General features: G+C 48.3%; 1 long non-coding RNA gene across 3 annotated transcripts in view; it reads left to right on the top strand.

The window, feature by feature from the left end:
- LOC102162556 overlaps positions 1-19,720 on the top strand; it is a 37,149-nt gene extending 17,429 nt beyond the window's left edge. For all 3 annotated transcript variants that reach the window (XR_002336625.1, XR_002336623.1, XR_299180.3), the window contains one exon: positions 19,287-19,720. This is a non-coding gene — a long non-coding RNA (uncharacterized LOC102162556). The remainder of the gene's footprint in view (positions 1-19,286) is intronic.

The raw sequence follows: 21,029 nt of genomic DNA, 5'->3' as shown, positions 1-21,029 counted from the left end.
TATTCTACCAGTGCACTGGGCGCTGGCCACCTCCTGCTCCCTGAATCTAGTGAGCATGATGCCATCAGAGTAAGGACCAACTGGAAAATTCTCCTGCTCTCTACACGATTAGGACAAACAAGGTCCCGCCAGATAATGACAACAGGATGTGTCCCAGCCCTGAGGCAGGAAGTTAGGATAGAGTGCCGTCCTTGACAGGTGAAAACAAACTACTTTTAATTTTTTTTTTTTCTTTTGCTGATAAAGAAGGGGGTGGTGAAAGCATTTTCCAGATCAGCAGGTGCATACTAGGTGTCAGGAACTGTTGCTTCTGGAGCAGCCAACCCACAGCAACCCTGCTGAGAGAAAGCCAGGGTAATAAATATGCCAAACACTCTCTAATCTCCTGCTGGTGCCTCCAATTAGCCAAGTCCAACTAAAAACCAATCCTATCGCTCAGCCTGTGGGACCCAAGGCAGAGAAAAGAAGGTGGAGGTTGGGTCAGAGATGCAAATGGAAAGAGTTACCATACTGGTGTGTGACAGTGCACAGCTGATAAATGGTGAATAATTGGGTCCTGCTCCAATGTTAAGAGAGGGTTCCTTTCTTAGGAAGAGAATTTAGGAGTCATGTTACTGGGCAGGAAGCTCTCTGGATCAATTAAAGTTCGGCTGCCAGGACAGGATGCACTTTCCGGCTATTGAATATACAGCGGAGTCAGAGCTCTTACACGCACACTAGTGAGCGCAGGATTTGAGGTTTTGAAAATTCTCCTGTCCTCTGCTGACTCACCACTGTTTCAACAATCTCCTTAACGATGCTGAGTTTTATCACAACCTAATTCTTCCCACTTTCAGCTCCAGTTGGGGCATATTCTTGCTTTTGGATATTATCAGGAAGTATGAGGTATTAAAAAGATATTGGTGCTGATGGCTAAACCTTGAGGGGATTATGCTAAGTGAAATAAAGCAGCCACAGAAAGCAAATTCTGCCCGATTCCAAGAACACGAAGGTGCTGAGAGTCATCAAACTCCGAGAGAAACAAAGTAGGATGGTGGTTGCCATGGGTTACGGGGAGGGGAAAATGGGGAGTTATTATTCAGCGGGTACAGAGTTTCAGGGTTTTTTGTTTTAGGGGGTTTTTTGGTTACACCTGCAGCATGCAGAAGTTCCTGGGCCAGGGACTGAACCCAAGCCACAGCAGTAAGAGCCAGATCCTTAACCCACTGCACCATCGGGGAACTCCCAGGGTTTCAGTTTTGAAAGATGAAAAGAGTTCTAGGGAAGGATGGAGGTAATAGTTGCATAGGAATATGAACGTACGTAACGCCACTGAACTGTGTGCTTAAAAATGGTTAAGAGGAGTTCCCGTTGTAGCTCAGCGGTTACAAACCTGTCTCGTATCCATGAGGATGTGAGTTCGATCCCTGGCCTTGCTCAGTGGGTTAAGGATCTGGGTTTGCCGTGAGCTGTGGTGTAGGTTGCAGATGCGACTTGGATCCTGCATCGCTGTAGCCGTGGTGTAGGCTGGCAGCTGCAGCTTGGATTCGACCCCGGCCTGGGAACTTCCATATGCCACAGGCATGGCCCGAAAAAGACAAAAGCAAATACAACCCCATGGTTAAGATGTTAAAATTTATGTTATGCGTATTTTAGCACAACTTTTAAAATTGTAAAGAAAAGATATTGGCAGCTGCTGTAGCAAAGTATGCTTCACCCACGGAGACAACAGGTCAAAGTCCCAGCATTACCGCTTCCTAGCTGTGTGGCCTTGGCCAAGTTGCTTCACTTCTCAGAGCCTTGATTTCCTCCTTACTTCTAAATTGGCACTGATAATTCCTGTCCGTCTCAGCCATTGAGAGAATTAGGAGGTAATCGGCATCAGCGTTTCCAGCAGGAGCCCTTTGTAGATGCCGATTCCCTTCCGTCCTTTGAAACAAAAGCGCAGGAAAGAGGTGGTCTTAGGCCACAGGTGGGCAGTTCTCTGGGGAAGCTTGTTCGGGCCAGTCTATCCTGTGAGGCATAAGGATGTTTACAGGCCCTTTACGTGCTGCCCACTCTCACCCGCAGGGAGCACTCGTTTTCACATGCCCTTCCTTCAGGCTGGAATGCCTTTCCGCCCTCCTTTCTATCCCCTACACCCATCCTCTGGCCCCCACATCATACCTGGTCATCCTTCAGATCTCAGCTTGGGCAGCCTTTCCTCTGCAGGCCTTTCCTCACCCGAAAATCCGGTCGGGGCATCTTCCTGCAACACGTGCTCTGCTAACGCCCTGAGCTGTCTGTTCTACTCAAGAGTCTAAACCTCATGAGAAGAGGGGCTGTGTCTGTGTCTGTCTTCTTCTTGCCCAGAGCCCAGCAGATCCCAGTGGAATGGGAGAGGATATAGGAAAACAGTGGAAGGACACGGAGACCTTGAGAATAAGAAAGCTCCATCCACAGACAAGACACTATGGAGTATTTACAGACGATAGAAAGTGGGTGGAAAGTGGATTGCAGCAGAAGGAGACGTTAAGCCAGGCCACCATGGGTGTGATGGCTGTTCTTCCTGGCAGAGCTCTGGAGGGATTCCAGGACGTGGAGTCAGCAGGTTTGGAGAGGAGCGATGATGGGAAGGACCAGCCACAGAGCGGCCCGGTCGGTGCGCCCTCCCCCTCCAGTAGGTACTTGGAGCAGCACCGCTTGGCCAGCTGCCGCCCTGGGAGCCCTGGTGTCAAAGGCAAAGCTGTGCCTGAGGAGACCCCACGGTGAAGGTCTGGGGTCAAAGCTGATTGAGGCAGGGCGGGAGCTGAGACTCGGGACCCCCACCTGGAGTCCCAGGCACAGGTGTCCAAGATCCCAGGGATTCCAGTTTGTTCCGGCAATTCCCAGAAGCCTGCCGGTGGGGAGGACAGGCCCACTTACACAGACTTGTACCCACCCCCTGTTCTGGTGGGGGTGGGGTTGGGGGTGGGGGTAGGCTGAGAGAGCGGCCTTTGGGATAAATGGACCTACTGTTTGCAAAGGAGACACATCTAAGTTGCCTGTAAAAAATCAATATATCCCATCACTCCTAAGGCAAGCGACGTCAAGCAGAGATGGAAAGACATTTAAAAGCAACTACTGCTATGAAAGACCAGTCTGAATAAGTAAAACACATGGTTTCAGAGAGTGGGAGATGAGAAACAAAACTTAAAAAAGAACTGTCTAATCTGAGCTCCAAAAGATATACTATTTATCTATTGGAAAAAAGAATAGGGACAGATGGCCATGAAAAAAAGAGAAGTCAGGAAATTCAAAATTCTCAAAAATTAAAAACATCATTGCTAAGCTGAAAAGTCAAAAGTGGAAGGTCTGAAGGAAGATCAAACAGTAATCCAGGGGTTATGGATGTGGAAACATTTTGGTTTGTCGTTGTTGTAGTTGTTGTCTTTTTAGGGCCGCACCCATAGCATATGGAGCTTCCCAGGCTAGGGGTCTAATCGGAGCTGCAGCTGCCGGCTTGCACCACAGCCACAGCAACGCCAGATCCTTAACCCACTGAGTGAGGCCAGGGATCCGACCCTCAACCTCATGGTTCCTCGTCAGATTCGTTTGGGCTGTGCCATGTGGGGAGCTCCAGATGTGGAAACATTTTGAAACATGGAGCAAAGGGAGGGAAAGTACAGAGACAAGGAGGATTCAGAATCTATCATAGGAGTTTCAGGAGGAGAGAACAGTGAGTGGAAAGAAAAGGTTTAAAGAAACAACTAATGATAATTTCCCTGAAGAAAAACTCAAGTGTTCAGATGGAAAAAATCGATTAGTATAGAAAACAATGAATTTTTTTTTTTTTTTTACTTCAGAAAGTGTATTGGGGGAGTTCCCACCGTGGTGCAGCAGAAACGAATCCAACTAGTATCCAGGAGGTTGCGGTTTCGATTCCTGGCCTTGCTCAGCGGGTTAAGGATCTGGCGTTGCTGTGGCTGTGGTGTAGGCCGGCAGCTATAGCTCTGATTCAACACCTAGCCTAGGAACTTCCTTATGCTGCAAGTGAGGCTCTAAAAAGCAAACAAACAAACAAAAAATGTTAAGCACTCAGAGTTTACTGCTACATATTCCCTTTCTGAAAAAGAAAATGAATTGAGGATGTGCTCCTCCGGGACTGAGAAGGAATCTAAGAAAGAGGGGGCTGTGCGCCCAGGAAGCTGAAGCCGGGAGTCAGCCCAGATCACTGCAGAGAGCGCGGGGGTCACGTGTGTAACAGGCCTGGGAAGCTGTCGGTTCGCATGGAAACAGGAAGTCAGAGGGCTCCCGGAAGATCGTCTTGAGGAAGAAAATAGATTTCATTACACGCACTGAATACTTAAGAATTTGGAAGTACTTAATGACAAAATGAAGACATTTGCATAACTACATACAAACATGCGTGTGCGCCCACACACGCACATGCACACACAAGGAAACCAGAAACTGAGGAAAACAAATGCTGTACAAGGAAGTCATAGAACAAATAGAAAACTCACTAAAATAGGATTTTGAGTGATATAGAGACTAGAAAATACTCTACTTGATCAGGCATAGGTATCATGAGACAAAATGCTTTTCCTTTTCTAAGGGGTCAGTTACATTGCCTGTTTTTGTGATGAACCGCTCTACGAGGCACTTCTTTTACCGTTACAGACGAAATGAAGATATAAGTGCAACAGCAAACTTGAACTTGAGCAGAGAGAGGGGAAGAGAGAGAAGTGGAAAGGCCTGCCCATCCTTTGCATCCCCCTTTCACCAAGGGCAGCTGCATCTTACTCAGCTCTGGGGAGCTGCAGGGCACCCCGGGGTCGGGGTGGGGGCTTCCCCCTGTGGGCTGGGGTCTGGAGAAGGAGAGAGGAAAGAGGAAGAACGGGGTTTTGTGTCCCAGCCCAGGGCCTCGGCAGTGACCTTGGCTTTGGTCTTTAGTCTCAGGTGGGGCACTTTTTGTCCCCATCACCGTCACCACAGGGGGCAGGATTCTCAGTTACCCTTGCCTGTCTGGAACTACTGCCTGTTTGGAGACCCATGGCCCAGGTCCCATCAGCTCCTGCCTTTCCTCTTTTTTGTCCTCCTAAGTCATTGTCTTATTATCTTTTTTATTTTACTCTGTGTATGTTCTGTTTGGTATATTTTGTTTGGCATTGCTTAATGTTTTGCAGAGGATGAAATGCATCTTGCTGTACTATCTTGACTGGAAAGCCACTGTGTTACAATTTATAATTTTTCTTTTTTTTGTCTTTTGTCTTTTTTTTTTTGTTGTTGTTGTTGTTGCTATTTCTTGGGCCGCTCCTGCGGCATATGGAGGTTCCCAGGCTAGGGGTTGAATCGGAGCTGTAGCCACCGGCCTACACCAGAGCCACAGCAACGCGGGATCCGAGCCGCGTCTGCAACCTACAGCACAGCTCACGGCAACGCCGGATCGTTCACCCACTGAGCAAGGGCAGGGACCGAACCCGCAACCTCATGGTTCCTAGTCGGATTCGTTAACCACTGCGCCACGACGGGAACTCCTATAATTTTTTTAATGATATCTTTTTTTTTGCTTTTAGGACCATACCCTAAAAGGAGAGTGGCATTATGGAGCTTCCCAGGGTAGGGGTCTAATCGGAGCTGCAGCTGCTGGCCTGCGCCACAGCCACATCAGATCCGAGCTGCCTCTGCGATGTACACACCACAGCTCAGGGCAACACCGGATCCTTAACTCACTGAGCGAGGCCAGGGATCAAACCTGCAACCTCATGGTTCCTAGTCGTATTCGTTTCTGCTGCGCCACTACAGGAACTCCTTTACCGGTATCTTAAAACACGGAAAATTCTTCCCTCTCTGTAGGATCTATTCTTCAATCTACTGAAAGTATGTAATTATTACTTTTTCCATACATGCAAAACTAGGACTTGTCTTTCAGATCAACACAGTACCCCGTCTCTGAGCCCTGAAACATCGTTATTCCGTGAGCGAATCGGGCTCGGGAAAGGAAACGCGTGAGGTGCAAGCGTTCACCCGCCCCCCACCTGTGCCCCGCCCCTCCGCCCCAGCCCCGCCTTGGGGGAGGAGCATATGCAAATACCCCCGCGTTCAGGGACGTCCGTGTGTACTCTCCACCTGCGGTATTTAGCAGCCTTCCTGCCAGACCCTTGCTCCTTACAGGTCAACCTAGGTCGCCTCTGCCTCTCCTCCCCTTGCCTTCAGTCTTAGTGGCGCTAACGACCGGCCCTCCTCCTTCCGCTCCTGCTCCCGTCTCTCCCGGGGCAGAGTCCTTTGTGCCGCAGGAGACGATTATTTGTCAACCTTTAGCCGTTTCTTGCCCTGCCTGACTCACGCCCCTTCCTTAAAGTCTGCGCTAGGTCTTAGCGTTCGGAGCTGTCAGCCGTCTGGTGGCTTTTCTTTGAAATCCTCCCTGAGGCCTTTTGCTCTCTGAGCGTGGAGGTGGGAATGGGGTGGACACTCGCTGGCGAGCGTTTCCGGGAGCCTGGGAGCATAAACCTCTCCATAACTCTTAGGATTAAAACATAAAACGCCGTAAACTCCCAACAACTGCGGCCTAACAAATAAGGAAGCAAATGAACACCTTTGCGGGTTGCCCTCATTTCTCTTAAATAGTATTTTATTTCGTGCTCGGAGCAGTTGCTGGCTGCTAGGCTCTGCTGGGGAGCGCCCTTTGCCTCCCCCATGGCCGTTCTCCTGGGTTCGTACTCGGACCCGCAGTGATCCGCTGGCACCTGACCCCCGCCGAAGAGAGGCTATTTTCTAAGCTTCCTCGGAGCTCAATGGGATTCTGAGACCAGTTCTGACCAATGGAGGGTTGATGGACGTGTTGGGTGCCCCTACTGACAGGTGTTTTTAAAGGGGGAAGGGCAAGCCCATTTCCCCGCCCCCTCCCCGCTCCTCCCCACTGCCTGGAACAGGAGATCAGAGCACCTCCAGGGCCATGAGGCCGCTCTCTGTGGAGGGAGGGCAGTACAACCAAAGGCCCCCGGACCCAGATCATGTGTCCACTGGAAAAGTCCTGGGCTGCCTACTTTCTGGGTTATTTTATCTGTGAGAGGAATTAATTTCTGTTTTCCTAAACTGCTGGTGTATGTGTGTGTGGAGGGGTTATTTATTCATTTCGTGCAGCTGAACCTGATTCAGTGGCCAGTGAAAGGTATTTATATGTTTTGTTTTACTTGGAGGGAATGTTACAGACCGAAACTATCCAGCTGGCTGTGCTTTGCTCTCCCTTGCGTGTGAATAGCTCACTCAAATGCTTACTGTATACCAGGTATTTTGCATGTCATGTCTTCCTTCAACCTGACATAAACCTATGATGCTGTTATTTTCGTTTTCAATCAGGGTACGTTGACACCCAGAAGTTAGAAAATCATGCTGGGAGTTCTCGTTGTGGCTCAGTGGTAGTGAACCTGACTAGTATCCATGAGGATAAGGGTTTGATCCCTGGCCTTGATCCGTGGGTTAAGGATCTGGCATTGCCATGAGCTGTGGTATAGGCCAGCAGCTGCAGCGCCAATGCAACCCCTAGCCTGGGAACTTCCATACGCTGCAGGTGCGGCCCTAAAGAGAAAAAAAGAAAGAGAAAAAGAGAAAACCACGCGGAAGGTCACACAGTTGCTTCATAACAGATATGGGATTTTTTTTTTTTCTTTTTTCCTTTTTAGGGCCCTACCCTCGGCATATGGAGGTTCCCAGGCTAGGGGTCGAATTGGAGCTACAGCTGCCAGCCTACACCACAGCTCACAGCAATACCAGATCCTTAACCCGCTGAGCGAGGCCAGGGATTGAAAGCACCCTCATGGTTCCTAGTCAGATTCGTTTCTGTTGCGCCATGATGGAAACTCCCAGATGTGGGATTTGAATCCAGACAGCCTGGCCCCAGGGTTAGGGTAAGGGTTAGGGTTAGGGTTAGGGTTAGGTATTCACGGGAGTGTTGATTCTGTTCCCCAAGAACCTACTGAAAAGCTGTTCATAAGAACTACCATTCATTGAGTCCCTGCTGCGTGCAGGCACTGTGCTGGGACAGAAAGCACATTCTGGAAAGCCTGGACTGAACTGGGTGCAGGGGAAGCAGAGCAGGCCAGGGAGCTAAGGGCTCAGATTGCGCTAAAACCTTTTCCAGTTCAGACTGCCTTTCAGCAGTGCTGTGTAGCGCAATTTTCCTCTCTTTCCACTGATGTATTTTGAAATTGTGCTTGATGGATGAATTCTTTTTGGAAGCTCAGTGATCTGGGATTCTTTCTTGCTCTTTGGTCTAAATTAGTCTCTTAAATTGCTTCATCTGGACTTTCCCTTTGTTTTATGTTGAGGACATTGACATAAAAATCTTATTATTCATCTTATGCTTATATTAATTCTGGAAAGTAGTTACTCTGAGGTACATCTTGTCTTACTGACTCACATCCAAGCTGATTATGAGACAAAAATATGAACTATAATAAAAATACAGTAACTTATCAGCTAGTCACCTGGTGATACTATACATGACTTAAACCACACATAGTCAAATAAAAGATTCTTTAGTGTCACTTTTACAAACTAACAGAGTATCGTTAAAATATCATCCTCGGAGGGAGTTCCCGGTGTGACCCGATGGGATCGGCAGCATCTTGGGAGCCCTGGGACTCGGGGTCAATCCCGGCCCACCACAGTGGGTGAGGGATCCTGCATTGCTGCAGCTGTGGCTTAGTTTGCAGCTGTGTCTTGGATCTGATCTCTAGCCTGGGAGCTCCGGATGCCACGGGGCGGCCAAAACAAACAAATAAACAAAGATCATCATCCTTCCCTTTTAGACTAACGACCTTTAGAGACGTCAATACTCAGTATATCCAATAAAGTACTGATTGATGGGACATGAGAATAACCATTCTTCTTATTTAGTCTCCTTTATCTATCCCTTTTCTTTTTTGGCCACCCCCACAGCATAGGGAGGTTCTGGGGCCAGGGATGGATCTGCGCTGGAGCTGTGCAGCAAAGCGTCCCGGCCATACATGCACACATATCCACTCTCTCTCAGATTCTTTTCCCACAGAGACTATCACAGAATACTGGGTACAGTTCTCTGTGCTATGCAGCATTTTTTTTTTTCCGTGCTGATGCACTAAAATGACACAAATAACATCAGTTGCCAGATAGAAAAAAATTTTTCATAGGAAAATTGGTAATAGGGCTTTGAACTACCCCACTAGTTCTTGAATATGGAAGCAGTATAGTTTCTGTAGTACCAGGTAGTACCATAAAGAAGAAATGGTTAAGCATAAAAGCAATGTAAAAAGAGACAAACTCAGTAGTTAAAAATGTAACTAAATTCTGTATTGCAAAAATATGGCATTCAAAATGCAAACTACAAATGTGTACAAATAAATCTTTTTAAATTTTATAATGATTTTTATTTTTTCCATTATAGCTGGTTTATGTAGAAATAAATCTTTAAGGCAAAAAAACAGAGAGCTCACAGAAATAATTTTAAAAAAACACCAACGGAAGCATAGGCAAAGACTACAGATACATAATTCATAAGAGATACAAAGAGCTAATAAACATAAACTACTCTCAGAAACAAAGAGATACTAACTAAAATGCACTGTGATTTTAAATATTTCATATTGGAAAATATTTTAAAATAATGCATCATTAAATAGAAGCGGTTGGAGTGGACATCCTTGCTTTGATCTGATCTTAGGAGGAAAGCATTGATCTGAAACCATTAATTATGGTGCTTGTTGTACATTTTTCAGAGGCTCTTGATCAGGTTGAGAAAGTTCCTTTCTACTCCTAAATTCCCTTTTGTTCTTTATTTTGACAACAATGCACAAGACTGGCAACAATGCAACAAGACAGACACATGATATTTTGCTGTGGGAATCTGCACATTCTCCCTAGAAATTAAGTTAGCAATATGTATCAAATAACTTTATGCCATATTTAATGTCGATACTTTTGTTTCTATGCACCAGACATAAGAAAGTAATCTGATATATGGCTAAAGATTTATTTACAAAAATATTCATTGGAATGTTATTCATAATAGTGACAAATTGAAACTAGCATAAGGTCAATATGAGGAGAATGGTTGAGATAATTATGGCCAAACGTAAAAAAGAATAATATGCAACCACTGCATTTCAATTTACAGAAGCTTCTTAATGCCGTGGGAAAGTGCTTGTAACTGGGGGAAAGGTACGATAAAGATCAGATCTGCTCCAGGAATTTGGTTTCAGCGTCCAGTTGATGAAGTGAAGGGATTAGAAGGGCCAGGGCTTGGAGATCCTGATCAGGACGTGATGAGGGGACCAGAGGTTGAGTGAAGACTTGAAGTAGGGTCGCAAGACCATAGCTGTGGGTTCCGTGGGGGCAGGGCTAGAACACAACGTAAGGAAAGAGAAGCAGAGTCATCCGTGAGCAAAGGCAGAAGACCACGCTGCTTTGCTGGAAACCAGAACGTTCTCCTTGTGAGTTCCCGCAGGCTCAGCACCAGAGCCAAATCCAGGGCCCCAGGGCAGAGAAAATCTTGTTCAAATTGCAGAGAAAAAAAGACTGAAGGAAATACACCCAAATGTTAACAGTGGTTTTGTCTGAATGGTGGATCGTGGATGACTTCAATTTCTTTCTTTACACCTTTATGCCTTTTCAAAATTTTATAATCGCAGAAAAGATTTTTTTTTTTTTTAACCTATATCTGCGGCATGTGGAAGTTCCTCAGGCTGGGAAAATGCTGGGTCCTTAATCCACTGAGCCACCAGGGAACTCCTTTAAGAATGTCTGACTGTAGAAAATCAGCTTTTTTTTCTTTTATTAATGATTCTTATTTTTTCCCATTATAGCTGGTTTACAGTGTTCTGTCAATTTTCTACTGGAAAATCAGCTTTTTAATTCCCCATGCCAAGTTCAGAAACATACCGTAATGGAACAAAATAACTAAAAGATGGCAAAATTAACAGCCTCTTAATCTCCAGGCCAATTCCCAGTTACTTCACAGGTGAACTTTTCTCCCGAGCGTACTTGAGGCACTGTAGTCACCTATGCTGAGTTGAAAATGTGTCACACATACGTTTCCTTAAACACTTGGTTCAGTTTGGCAGTCCGTGGGTGATTTTTTTTAATGTAACTAATCTTTTTTTTTTTTTTTTTTTGACTCCACTTGGGGCATGGGGAAGTTCCAGGGCCAGGGATTGAACCTGCACCACAGCAGTGATCCCGGCTCCTGTAGTGACAATGCTGGATCCTTAACCCACTGAGCCACATAGGAGCTCCTTCAATAATTTTTTTTTTCTTTACAGAGCACCTGTGGCATATGGAGTTTCCCAGGCTAGGAATCAAATCGGAGCTACAGCTGCCAGCCTACACCACAGCCACAGCAACGCAGGATCTGAGCTGCGTCTGCAACCTACATCACAGCTCACGGCAACGCCAGATCCTTAACCCATTGAGCAAGGCCAGGGATCGAACCAGAAACCTCATGGTTCCTAGTCAGATTCGTTAACCACTGCGCCATGACAGGAACTCCCCACAAGTATATACCTTTATCAAAACATGTTGTACACTTAAAATCCCTGCATTTTACTACATGTAAATTTTTTTGTGGAAAAACTAGGTGATGAGTAAATTGGTTGCATTTTCCTATTCCCTCTACTTGTCTGTATGCTTGAAAGTTTTTATAAAAAAGGAAAGAAAAGAAATAGAAGAAGAAAGACATATACCCCAGTATTGGAAGCGGGACAATTATTTAAATTAGAGTGGTGGCAGGATGAAAGGGGAATGAACGGGGACCGATTGAGAGTGACAACTTTTAGGAGTTCTCTAGTGGCTAACTGGGTTAAGGACCTGGCATTGTCACTGCTGTGGGATGGGTTCGATCCTTGATCCAGGAACTTCTGCATACTGCAGACCTGGCCAAAAAAAAAAAGCGATGCCTTTCAGGTTCAAACAGGTGATGGACCATTGGACGGAGCAGGGTCCGGCCTCATGGGAACACTCCCTGGGGGTCGCCATCCTGCAGGCGGGCTGGGTTGTTTGGACCTAGGCGTTAGAAGAGATCACAAAATCACTCATTCGGTGTTTCCTGATGTAGTTCTCACTTTTTCCAACCAACTTCATTACCGATATCGTGAAAATGCCTGCTTGATATTCTCGTCTGAAAGCAGCTAATCCGTCATCTCTTAAGGAAAAAACTAAGAAGAAATTGTCTTTAAGAATGTGCTTTTGGAGTTCCCTTCATGACTCAGTGGACACAAATCTGACTAGGAGCCATGCAGTTGTGCATTCGATCCCTGGCCTTGCTCAGTGGGTTAAGGATCCAGCGTTGCCGTGAGCCGTGGTGTAGGTCAAAGATGTGGCTCGGATCTGCCGTGGCTGTGGCTGTGGTGTAGGCCAGAGACTACAGCTCCGATTTGACCCCTAGCCTGGGAACCTCCATACGCCACAGATGCAGCCCTAAAAAGCAACGACAACAATGAAAAAGAATGTGCTCTGGGCAGCTCCCCTTGTGGCTTAGCAGTAATGAACCTGACTAGTATCCATGAGGCTGTGAGTTCAATTCCTGGCCTCGCTCAGTGGATAAATGATCCAGCGTTGCCATGAGCTGTGGTGTAGGCTGGCAGCTGCAGCTCTGATTTAACCCCTAGCCTGGGAAATTCCATATGCAGCAGGTGCAGCCCTAAAAAAACCAAGTGCTTTGGTTATAGGATTGAGACGTTCTCAGGCCATTTAACAATAGTCCCAGAAAGAAAGGTATTGAGGCCTTTCCCGGGTGGAGCTAATTTGAAAGAGCTCTGGCGCCCTGCTTACCGTCCGCAGGGTGCCGACTTCTGCTGGAACGCTGTTCACGGAACAGACCGTATTGCCACTTTCGGGTCTGTTGATTAGTTTTTATTTTAATAATTTGAATGGTAACCATCCGCCTGTAGCTCTTTTTCTACAGATTTGATATTGTGATGACTCAACATGACTACCGGGGTGCTTGACGTTAGAGTTAGGGAGCAAGGAAGGCCAAGATGGACCGCGTACTGGGGCAAAGGCGATGAGGCTCTGACGTGATGTGTGCGCGCAGTTGCTCATCCCCGGCTTTACCAGAACATTCTGAATTACGTTAACACACTGTCCCAGAGGTGAGCTGATGGGATGGAAAGAAGACATCACCACAGGTGGCTCTGGCCTGGAAGTGGGTCATCCGTCCCGGGTCCTACCCCAGATGGATGTGTCTGCCCAGCATCTGTTCCTTGCGTCTTTTTTATTTATTATTTTTTTATTATTATTTTGTCTTTTTTTTTTTTTTTTTTTGGTCTTTTTTTTGCCATTTCTTGGGCCGCTCCCACGGCATGTGGAGGTTCTCAGGCTAGGGGTCGAATCCAAGCTGTAGCCGCCTGCCTATGCCAGAGCCACAGCAACGCAGGATCTGAGCCGCGTCTGCAACCTACACCATAGCTCACGGCAACGCCGGATCCTTAACCCACTGAGCAAGGGCAGGGATCGAACCCGCAACCTCATGGTTCCTAGTGAGATTCATTAACCACTGAGCCATGATGGGAACTCCTATTTTGTCTTTTTTTTACGACTGCGCCTGCAGCATATGGAGGTTCCCAGGCTAGGCATTGAATCGGAGCCACATCTGTTGGCCTACACCACTGCCACAGCAACGTAGGATCCTTAACCCACTGAGCGAGGCCAGGGATCAAACCCGAGTCCTCATGGGTGCTAGTCAGGTTTGCTAACCGCTGAACCACTAAGGCACTCCGCATCTTCTTTTTTAGAACTGAAATGTATTATCTTTTTATTCTGAAGATGGGATGTCTGACCCAGGTCTTGGGGCTAAAATCAAGGTCTGGACAGGACTGTATTTCTTCCTGGACACTCTGGGAAGGATCCATTTCCTGGCCTTTTCCAGCTTTGAGGGGCCACCCGCATTCCTTCGCTAGGGGCCCGCTTCTGCCATCCTAAAAGCCGGCATCCCGCCTCTCTCTGACCCGGCTTTGCTCATGGCATTGTGCCTCTTCCTTTCTGCTTGAATGCTTGTTTCGGCCAGAGCGGCCCTCATTCCTTAGACAGCCTGGTGCTTCCAGGGGAGCTCACCCCAGCCCAGCTCTGGGGGTGAAATTGCGCCCGTCCTCTGTTCAGAAACTAACTCATGCCCGTCCCCTCCACTTCAGGGTGAACTCCAGGAGAAAGTGGATGTTCATCTCTTGTGCCAAGAACCTGGAACACTTAAGAAAGTGTTCCGGGCACTTAATAAAGGAACTCATCTTCTCCATTCTCTCCAGCAAATGCAAGCTGACCCCTGCTTTATGTCAGGGACTTTCCTGAGAGCTGGGGCTGAGCAGGTATGTGAGGCCGAAGGAGTCCAGCAGGGCAGACAGACAATTCCCTAACAGTGCGCCGTGCTGGACACTGTCACGCGCTTGCCCGGGAAGGCGGAGGGGTGTCCCCTGCAGGAGACGGGCAAGGCTCCCCCCCGCCCCCGGCCCCCAACCTCCAGCAGGTCATGGAGGATGGGCAGAGGTTGGCCAGGTGAAGAACGAGGGCAAACGCAGTGTGGCCCCATCACTTGTTGCCCAAAGCAGGACACTTTGGAGAATGAAAGGCAGGCTGTTACGAATAGCACAGAACCAATGTAGACAGAGACTGCGCTGGGCAGGCCAGACCATATGCCTCCCCTGGGCAGAGGAGCAGCGTGGGCCAGGGCAGAGGGGGTGGAAGGCGGTGGGGAGAGGAGCCCTCTGCGCGTGGGAATGATGAGGGGGAGGGGCTGGGGGCCGAGTGAGGGGCCTGTTCTGGCAAAGAACTTCACCTTGGTCCTGCAGCACCGGGGGCCTGTGGGCTCAGCAGGAGAGCACCAGGACCAGGTTTGCATCTGGGGACAACGGCTCCGGCTGTCGTGGCGAGAAAGGCCTGCGTCGGGGTGAGGGCAGGTGGGCCAGAGACTTGAGGAGAGCCAGCGGAGGCTGGCGCAGTGGCTCATTAGGGGACCACGGCCCTGACCAGCAGGACGGGAGGGCGGCTTCGGAAGGAAAGACATACCCTGGGAGGTCCCGAGGCAGAACTGACGGGGGCCGGAGGAGGGAAGGCAGAAATGGATGGCGCTCAGCCTTCCAGCCTCGGGCTCTGGTGGCTCCTGCTCTCCTTGGCCGTAGGTGGCGACAAGCAGAGGGTGACCTCAGCCGCTTGGCAGACCCAGAGTCGTCAGGGAGCAGAGACAGGAAGCGGAGTCTCGTGGGGCCAAGTGCCCAGCCTCGTGCGCCATCCAAAAGCTGAGTCACTCCATCCAGAGGGTCAGCACGGGTGGGAAAGAGGGAGTCCAGGTGACTCTCGGGACCAGGGAAGCCCATGAAGGAGAAGCACTTGAAAAGGGCCGGTAGGGGACCGGGGCCTGAGGCCCGGTTTCACGCTGACCCATTGATGTGCCTGGTGCATCTGTAGCCCCTGCGTCCCGGTGGCGACTCACAACGGAGCAGGGGCGCCTGGCAGAGGCTCGGGAGCTCTGGGAAGACATGCCTCAGGTGGAGCGTCAGCGGGCAGCAGAAGAGGCGGGCGTGTAGGCAAATCAGTGTGGCGACCGACCGAAGACATCTGTGCTCTGGGGACGGGAAGGCGAGGGAACTCAGCAGAGATGAACACACCGGGAGCTCCCGTCGTGGAGCAGCAGAAACGAATCCAATTAGGAACCACGAGGTTGCGGGTTCGATCCCTGGCCTCGCTCAGGGGGTTAAGGATCTGGCATTGCTGTGGCCGTGGCGTAGGCTGCAGATGTGGCTTGGATCCGGCATTGCTGTGGCTGTGGTGTAGGCCGGCGGCTACAGCTCTGATTGACCCCAGCCTGGGAACCTCCATATGCTGCAGGTGTTATTGTGGCAAGGTATACATAACATAAAATTTACCATTTTAACCCGTTTTAAGCATACAGTTCAATGACCTTAAGCACTGTTGTGCCACCATCACCGCCATCTGTACCCAAAACCTTTTCATCTTCCTTGACAGAGACTCCGTCCCCATCAAACACTAACTCTGCTTTCCCCCTCCTCCCAGCCCCCCGGCAACCACCATCCTACTTTTTGTCTCTATGAATTTGACTATTTTTAGGTCCTTCACGGGAGTGGAATTATACACTAGTTATCCTTTTGTGACTGGCTTAGGCTTATTTCTCTTAGCACAGTGTCCTCAAGGCTTATCCATACTGTAGCATGTGTCAGAAATGTGTTCCTTTTCCAGGAATTCATAATATTCCACTACATGTATTTGCCATAGTTTGTTTATCCATTCATCCATCGTGGACACTTGGGTTGATTCTACCTTTGGCTACTGTGGATTTCTTCTTCTTTGAAAAAGCAGCCATGCACTGTTCTGACTGAATTATCCTGTTGAGAAGAGACGAAAGATTCCAGCAGAACAGCCATGCACTTTTTATCTCATCCATCCTGGGGGTTGCCTGTGCTTCTGAGTCCTTGTGTGCAGTGTCTCCCTTAATCTTCCCAACGGCCTGGTGAAGTAGGGGTCTCCCCCTTTGTCTAATGAGGAAACCGGAGCTTAGAGGGTGAGAGCTTGTTCAGGATCACAAACTGGACATCCCATGGGGGAGGAGGGGAGGGATTCGGCCAAGCCTTTAGCCGCTAATTCTTCACTTGCAACCCGCTAGTGTTTCTAGCATTGCTAACGACCACAGACCTTTATAAAATGTGTTTTCTCTTATTTATTATTTTCATTGCCTATTTCCTATTTCTTAGTAATGACTGACAATGGAATCCTTAAATAAAAAACACCTTACTGCTTAGAGGCAGCAAAGATGAGGAAGCAGTGGCTCTGGGGACACTGTATGTTGTCAGGAGAAGCAGGCCCAGACTTGAGGCCTGGAAAGATGGGCTTGTGTTTCCCTCTTCTCTGAACGACCTATTAACAGACATTCTGGTTCACCTATCATTGTGTATCCTCAAGGTTTATGCCAGAAAGCAGCTATATCTGCTCTTGTGCATAATTGTTGTTAAAAAGAAAAAAAAAAAAGTAAATTTTCAACCATGCTTGGTAGAATTGACCAGAGGGAACTGGGAAAGTCTGAAGCCAAAAAAAGAGAAAAGAAAGAAAAACCTATCAAACAACCCCAGCAAAGGTTAGGATGCAGAGGTGCCTGGGAGGAAGAGCACTCTTCTTGTGCTGGGAAAAGCCCAGGACTGTTCTGAGGACAAGTGTTGGTGGTCATGTGATCACTGCTTACATGATCACGTGAGGCACTGCGGTCCTTTCATCTCTTTTCTGTTTGGGCCTGGAGGATGGAGCTCCAGGGACATGAGAACAGAGATTTTTCTGGGTTCACTTCCTTTCTTCCCATCTCTCACTTCCTTCGCAACTTCTTCCTTTTGACAGAGCAGGAAAAGCACCCATAGCCAGCCCTTTGAGGCAGGCCAAAAAGCTCGCCCTTCTGTAAAGAGACTGTTCTCTTTCTTAACTCTCTGAGTCTGAGCCAATGCAGGCAGAAAAGCCCAAAGAGAGTCCTAAGGAAGTATTGGAGTTCGAGTATGTGTTCTGTGTAGGCAGATTCAGACAAGAAGAACTAGGCTTGGACTAAGTTGCATTACCAAAAAAAAAAAAAAAAAAAAAAATTGTTGGAGTTCCTGTTGCGGCGCAGCTGAAACAAATGCAACTAGGAACCATGAGGTTGCGGGTTCTATACCAGGCCTCACTCAGTGGGTCAAGGATCAGGTGTTGCCGTGAGCTGTGATTGTAGTCCAGCAGCTGTAGCTCCGATTAGACCCCTAGCCTGGGAACTACCATATGCTGCGGGTGTGGTCCTAAAAAGAAAAAAAAAAGAAAGAGAAAAAAAATTGTTTAGCTAGTGCCTAGTAATTTAAAAAATAGTTTCACATGAATATGTCTTTTAAGTTTTTAGAAAATTCAGTTCACTTAATTTTCAAAATAGTTATACGTTTGCACGGTTCCAAATGCAAAAGGATAAAAAGTATACAAGAAAAATTCTTTTTTCAACATTGTTGCCCAGGCTACCCATTCCCACTTCCTCAATCCAGGGAATCACCATGAACAGTTTCTTGTATGTTCAACAGGAGTTTCTATTTGCTAAATATATTTTGGAATTTTTCCTTTTGTTTAACATTGCAATTCTCGGTTGTTTTAATGGAGTCTTTTTTTAAAAAGAAGAAGTGGGAGCCATGCTCTTTCTCTCAAGTGATGACAGATCTTGTGCATCTCAGGAAACCCCCGGGGGGTACACCCTGGGGCCCCACACTAGTGCCTTACACGGGGCCATTCGGTCAAGTGGCAAGGAGGCCTGGTGGTGCCAAGATGCAAAAATGACAGTAAAATCACAAGTTATATTGAGCTCTTTCTCTCTTTCTTCCTCCCTCCCTCCCTCCTTCCTTCCTTTTTTTTTCCTCATTTTTGGGCAACCCTGAGGCATATGGCATTCCTGGCTAGGGATTAGATCCAAGCCGCAGTTGCGACCTAAGCCACAGCTGCGGCAATGATGGATCCTTAACCCACTGTGCTGGATCCTCGAACCTGCATCTCAGCGCTCCCAAGAGGCTGCTGATCCCCTTGCAGCACAGTGGGAACTCCAGCAAAATCACAAGTTAGAGCCAAACTTTTACAATACCAACTCCAGGCATATGGTTAAACTCATGTGGAAAAACCAGCCTGACATTTTTGAGAAACGGGTCATAGGGAAATGGCGGGACGAAGTGAGAAGCTGGTTCCATAGGGGAAAAAACCCTAGGGCACAAAAAAGAAAATCAGAGTTTTGACTGGGGAGGTTAGGTGTAGGTGCTTGAGGCTTTCTGGAGTCCAGAAAGTGAATTTTCTCCTCCTTCTCCACCTCCTTCCCTCCCCGTACCTTTTCCTGTTCCCCCTCCTGTTTTCTGATGAATTTTCTCAGCAGAGCTGAGCAAATACTGAATGGGAAACTCCAGTCTGAAGAGAGTCAAGCGGCAGAGCATCTGTGAGCACTTTGGGAGACTTAAATTGTGTTGATTAGTTAACGTAAAACACCTCTATGGAGCAGAATTCTGTTTTTGTTTGTTTGGTCTTTTTGCCTTTTCTAGGGCTGCTCCTGTGGCATATGGAGGTTCCCAGGCTAGGGGTCTAATCAGAGCCGTAGCCACCGGCCTACGCCACAGCCACAGCCATGCTGGGTCCTTAACCCACGGAGCAAGGCCAGGGATCGAATTCGCAACCTCATGGTTCCTAGTCGGATTCGTTAACCACTGCGCCACGACGGGAACTCCAGAATTCTATTTTTATTTGCTCCGGAGGTGGACATACCTAAACTGTAGGTGTTCATCAGTTTCCGATCATTCACTATCATTTATTTATTGAGCATTTGCACTGCTTCCCAGGCCTGGGGATAGAACTGCAGAGAGATGCGGTTCCAGTTCTCGGGAGCTCACGTGAGAGTGCGAGAGGTGAGGAGCTGGCGGCATCAGTGCGGGCCTCCTGGAGGAGGTGACCATGTGAAGGCGGAAGCGTGTCCCCGGGAGAAGGAACAGGAACAGGTGGTGTGCGGTGCGGAGGTGGCACGGAGCTTGATGGTGTGTGAGGAACAGGACGGAGTCAAGTGTTACTTAAAGCTCTAATTATGTTACCCTTGGAGATTTTCAGCTTTTCTCTTTGGATCAGGTGGCCCCCTCTCCAGCCGTGGCATTTTAGGATGACCTACAGGATAAACAATCCCTTCTCTGAGCCCATATAACACTGTGAATCATGCAATTGGTACTTATCTAACTTAAAGTGGTTTGTGTACAGTGGGAAAATAATAAAAAAAAAAAAAAAGTGATTTGTGTACACGTCTCCTCTCTCAACTTGGCGGCAAGCTTTGTGATGGAACAAGCTTCTTGTTCCTCAAGGGGCTCCCACAAGCCTTCCGGAGTCGGAGGCACTCAAGGGATAAGCACCGACTGAAAAAATGGGGTTTCGGTGCTCATCACTGGGGACTCGCAGGACGGGACCGGATCCTGTTTGCATCCAAGGCTGGCACTTTCTGGCTCTGTCTCTCTCTGCTCTCCCCTAGAATAAAGGGGTGCCTGCTGCTAGCCCTGGAAGAGGCGTCCCCATCTCAGTTAAGCTCAGCAACTCTTGCATCTTTTCTAAGCAGCCAGATGCTCCCCAGCCTCCTGGAGTCAGGCGCTGCTGGGTGAGGAGCGAAGCACACAAGAAAACATTCTGGTTTCCCTCTGTGCTCCCCAGAAGGCAAGGTGTGCTCCCCGGTTCCAGACCTGTTAGTCTGAGATTCTCTGGCCACCGCTCGGCCTCAGCAAATTCCAGGGCTGGGAATCCAGGCTGACACTACGGAGAACAAGAGGTTTTATTTAAGGTAGGCTGATTGTACCACTGATTCTACCCCCAACACCCTTGCCCGCGTCCCTCTGGGTCGGATTAACATTCCACACTCGTCTCCACAAATCCACAGCCCGCTCAGCTGCGCAGCCGTACACGTACCCCAGGCTCCCACCGGTCCAAGCCGCGAGGGCCTCAGCCCTCCCCTCCCCAGAGTCTTCATCCTGCGAACCTGTCCTCAGCTCGTCCCTCCTGCCCGCAGCGTCTCAACCCCCTCGCAGTTGACAGCACTTAGCTCTTCATTTTTTCAGTCCATTTGCCGTAAAAATCATCTGTCTACCCCAACGGACTGTGTGATCCCTGAGGGCCCAGGTTTCTCTTGACCATCCGTAGATGATGGATAGACACTTGTTTTGATGAATGAACTCACTTTTCAGGTTTAATAGACTATAAAGGGGCTGTGTCTTTGGCCTCCTAGCTGAAAGCTTAGATTTAAATAAAGACAGGAGTTCGGGTCATGGCTCAGTGGTAATGAACCCGACTAGTATCCATGAGGATGCGGGTTCGATCCCTGGCCTCGCTCAGTGGGTTAAGGATCTGGCGTTGCCATGAGCTGTGACAGAGGTCCCAGACACAGCTAGGATCCTAGGGTTGCTGTGGCTGTGGTGTAGGCCGGCAGGTACAGCTCTGATTCCACCTCTAGCCTGGGAACTTCTGTATGCTGCAAGTGTGGCCCTAAAAAGACAAAAAGTAAAAAATTAAAAGGATAATGACAGCGTTGTAGATACATTAGCTGGATGCCATCC

This window comes from Sus scrofa, chromosome 11 (genome assembly GCF_000003025.6).
Source record: "Sus scrofa isolate TJ Tabasco breed Duroc chromosome 11, Sscrofa11.1, whole genome shotgun sequence".
NCBI lineage: Eukaryota > Metazoa > Chordata > Mammalia > Artiodactyla > Suidae > Sus > Sus scrofa.
This window is presented reverse-complemented; position numbering and strand designations above follow the sequence as displayed.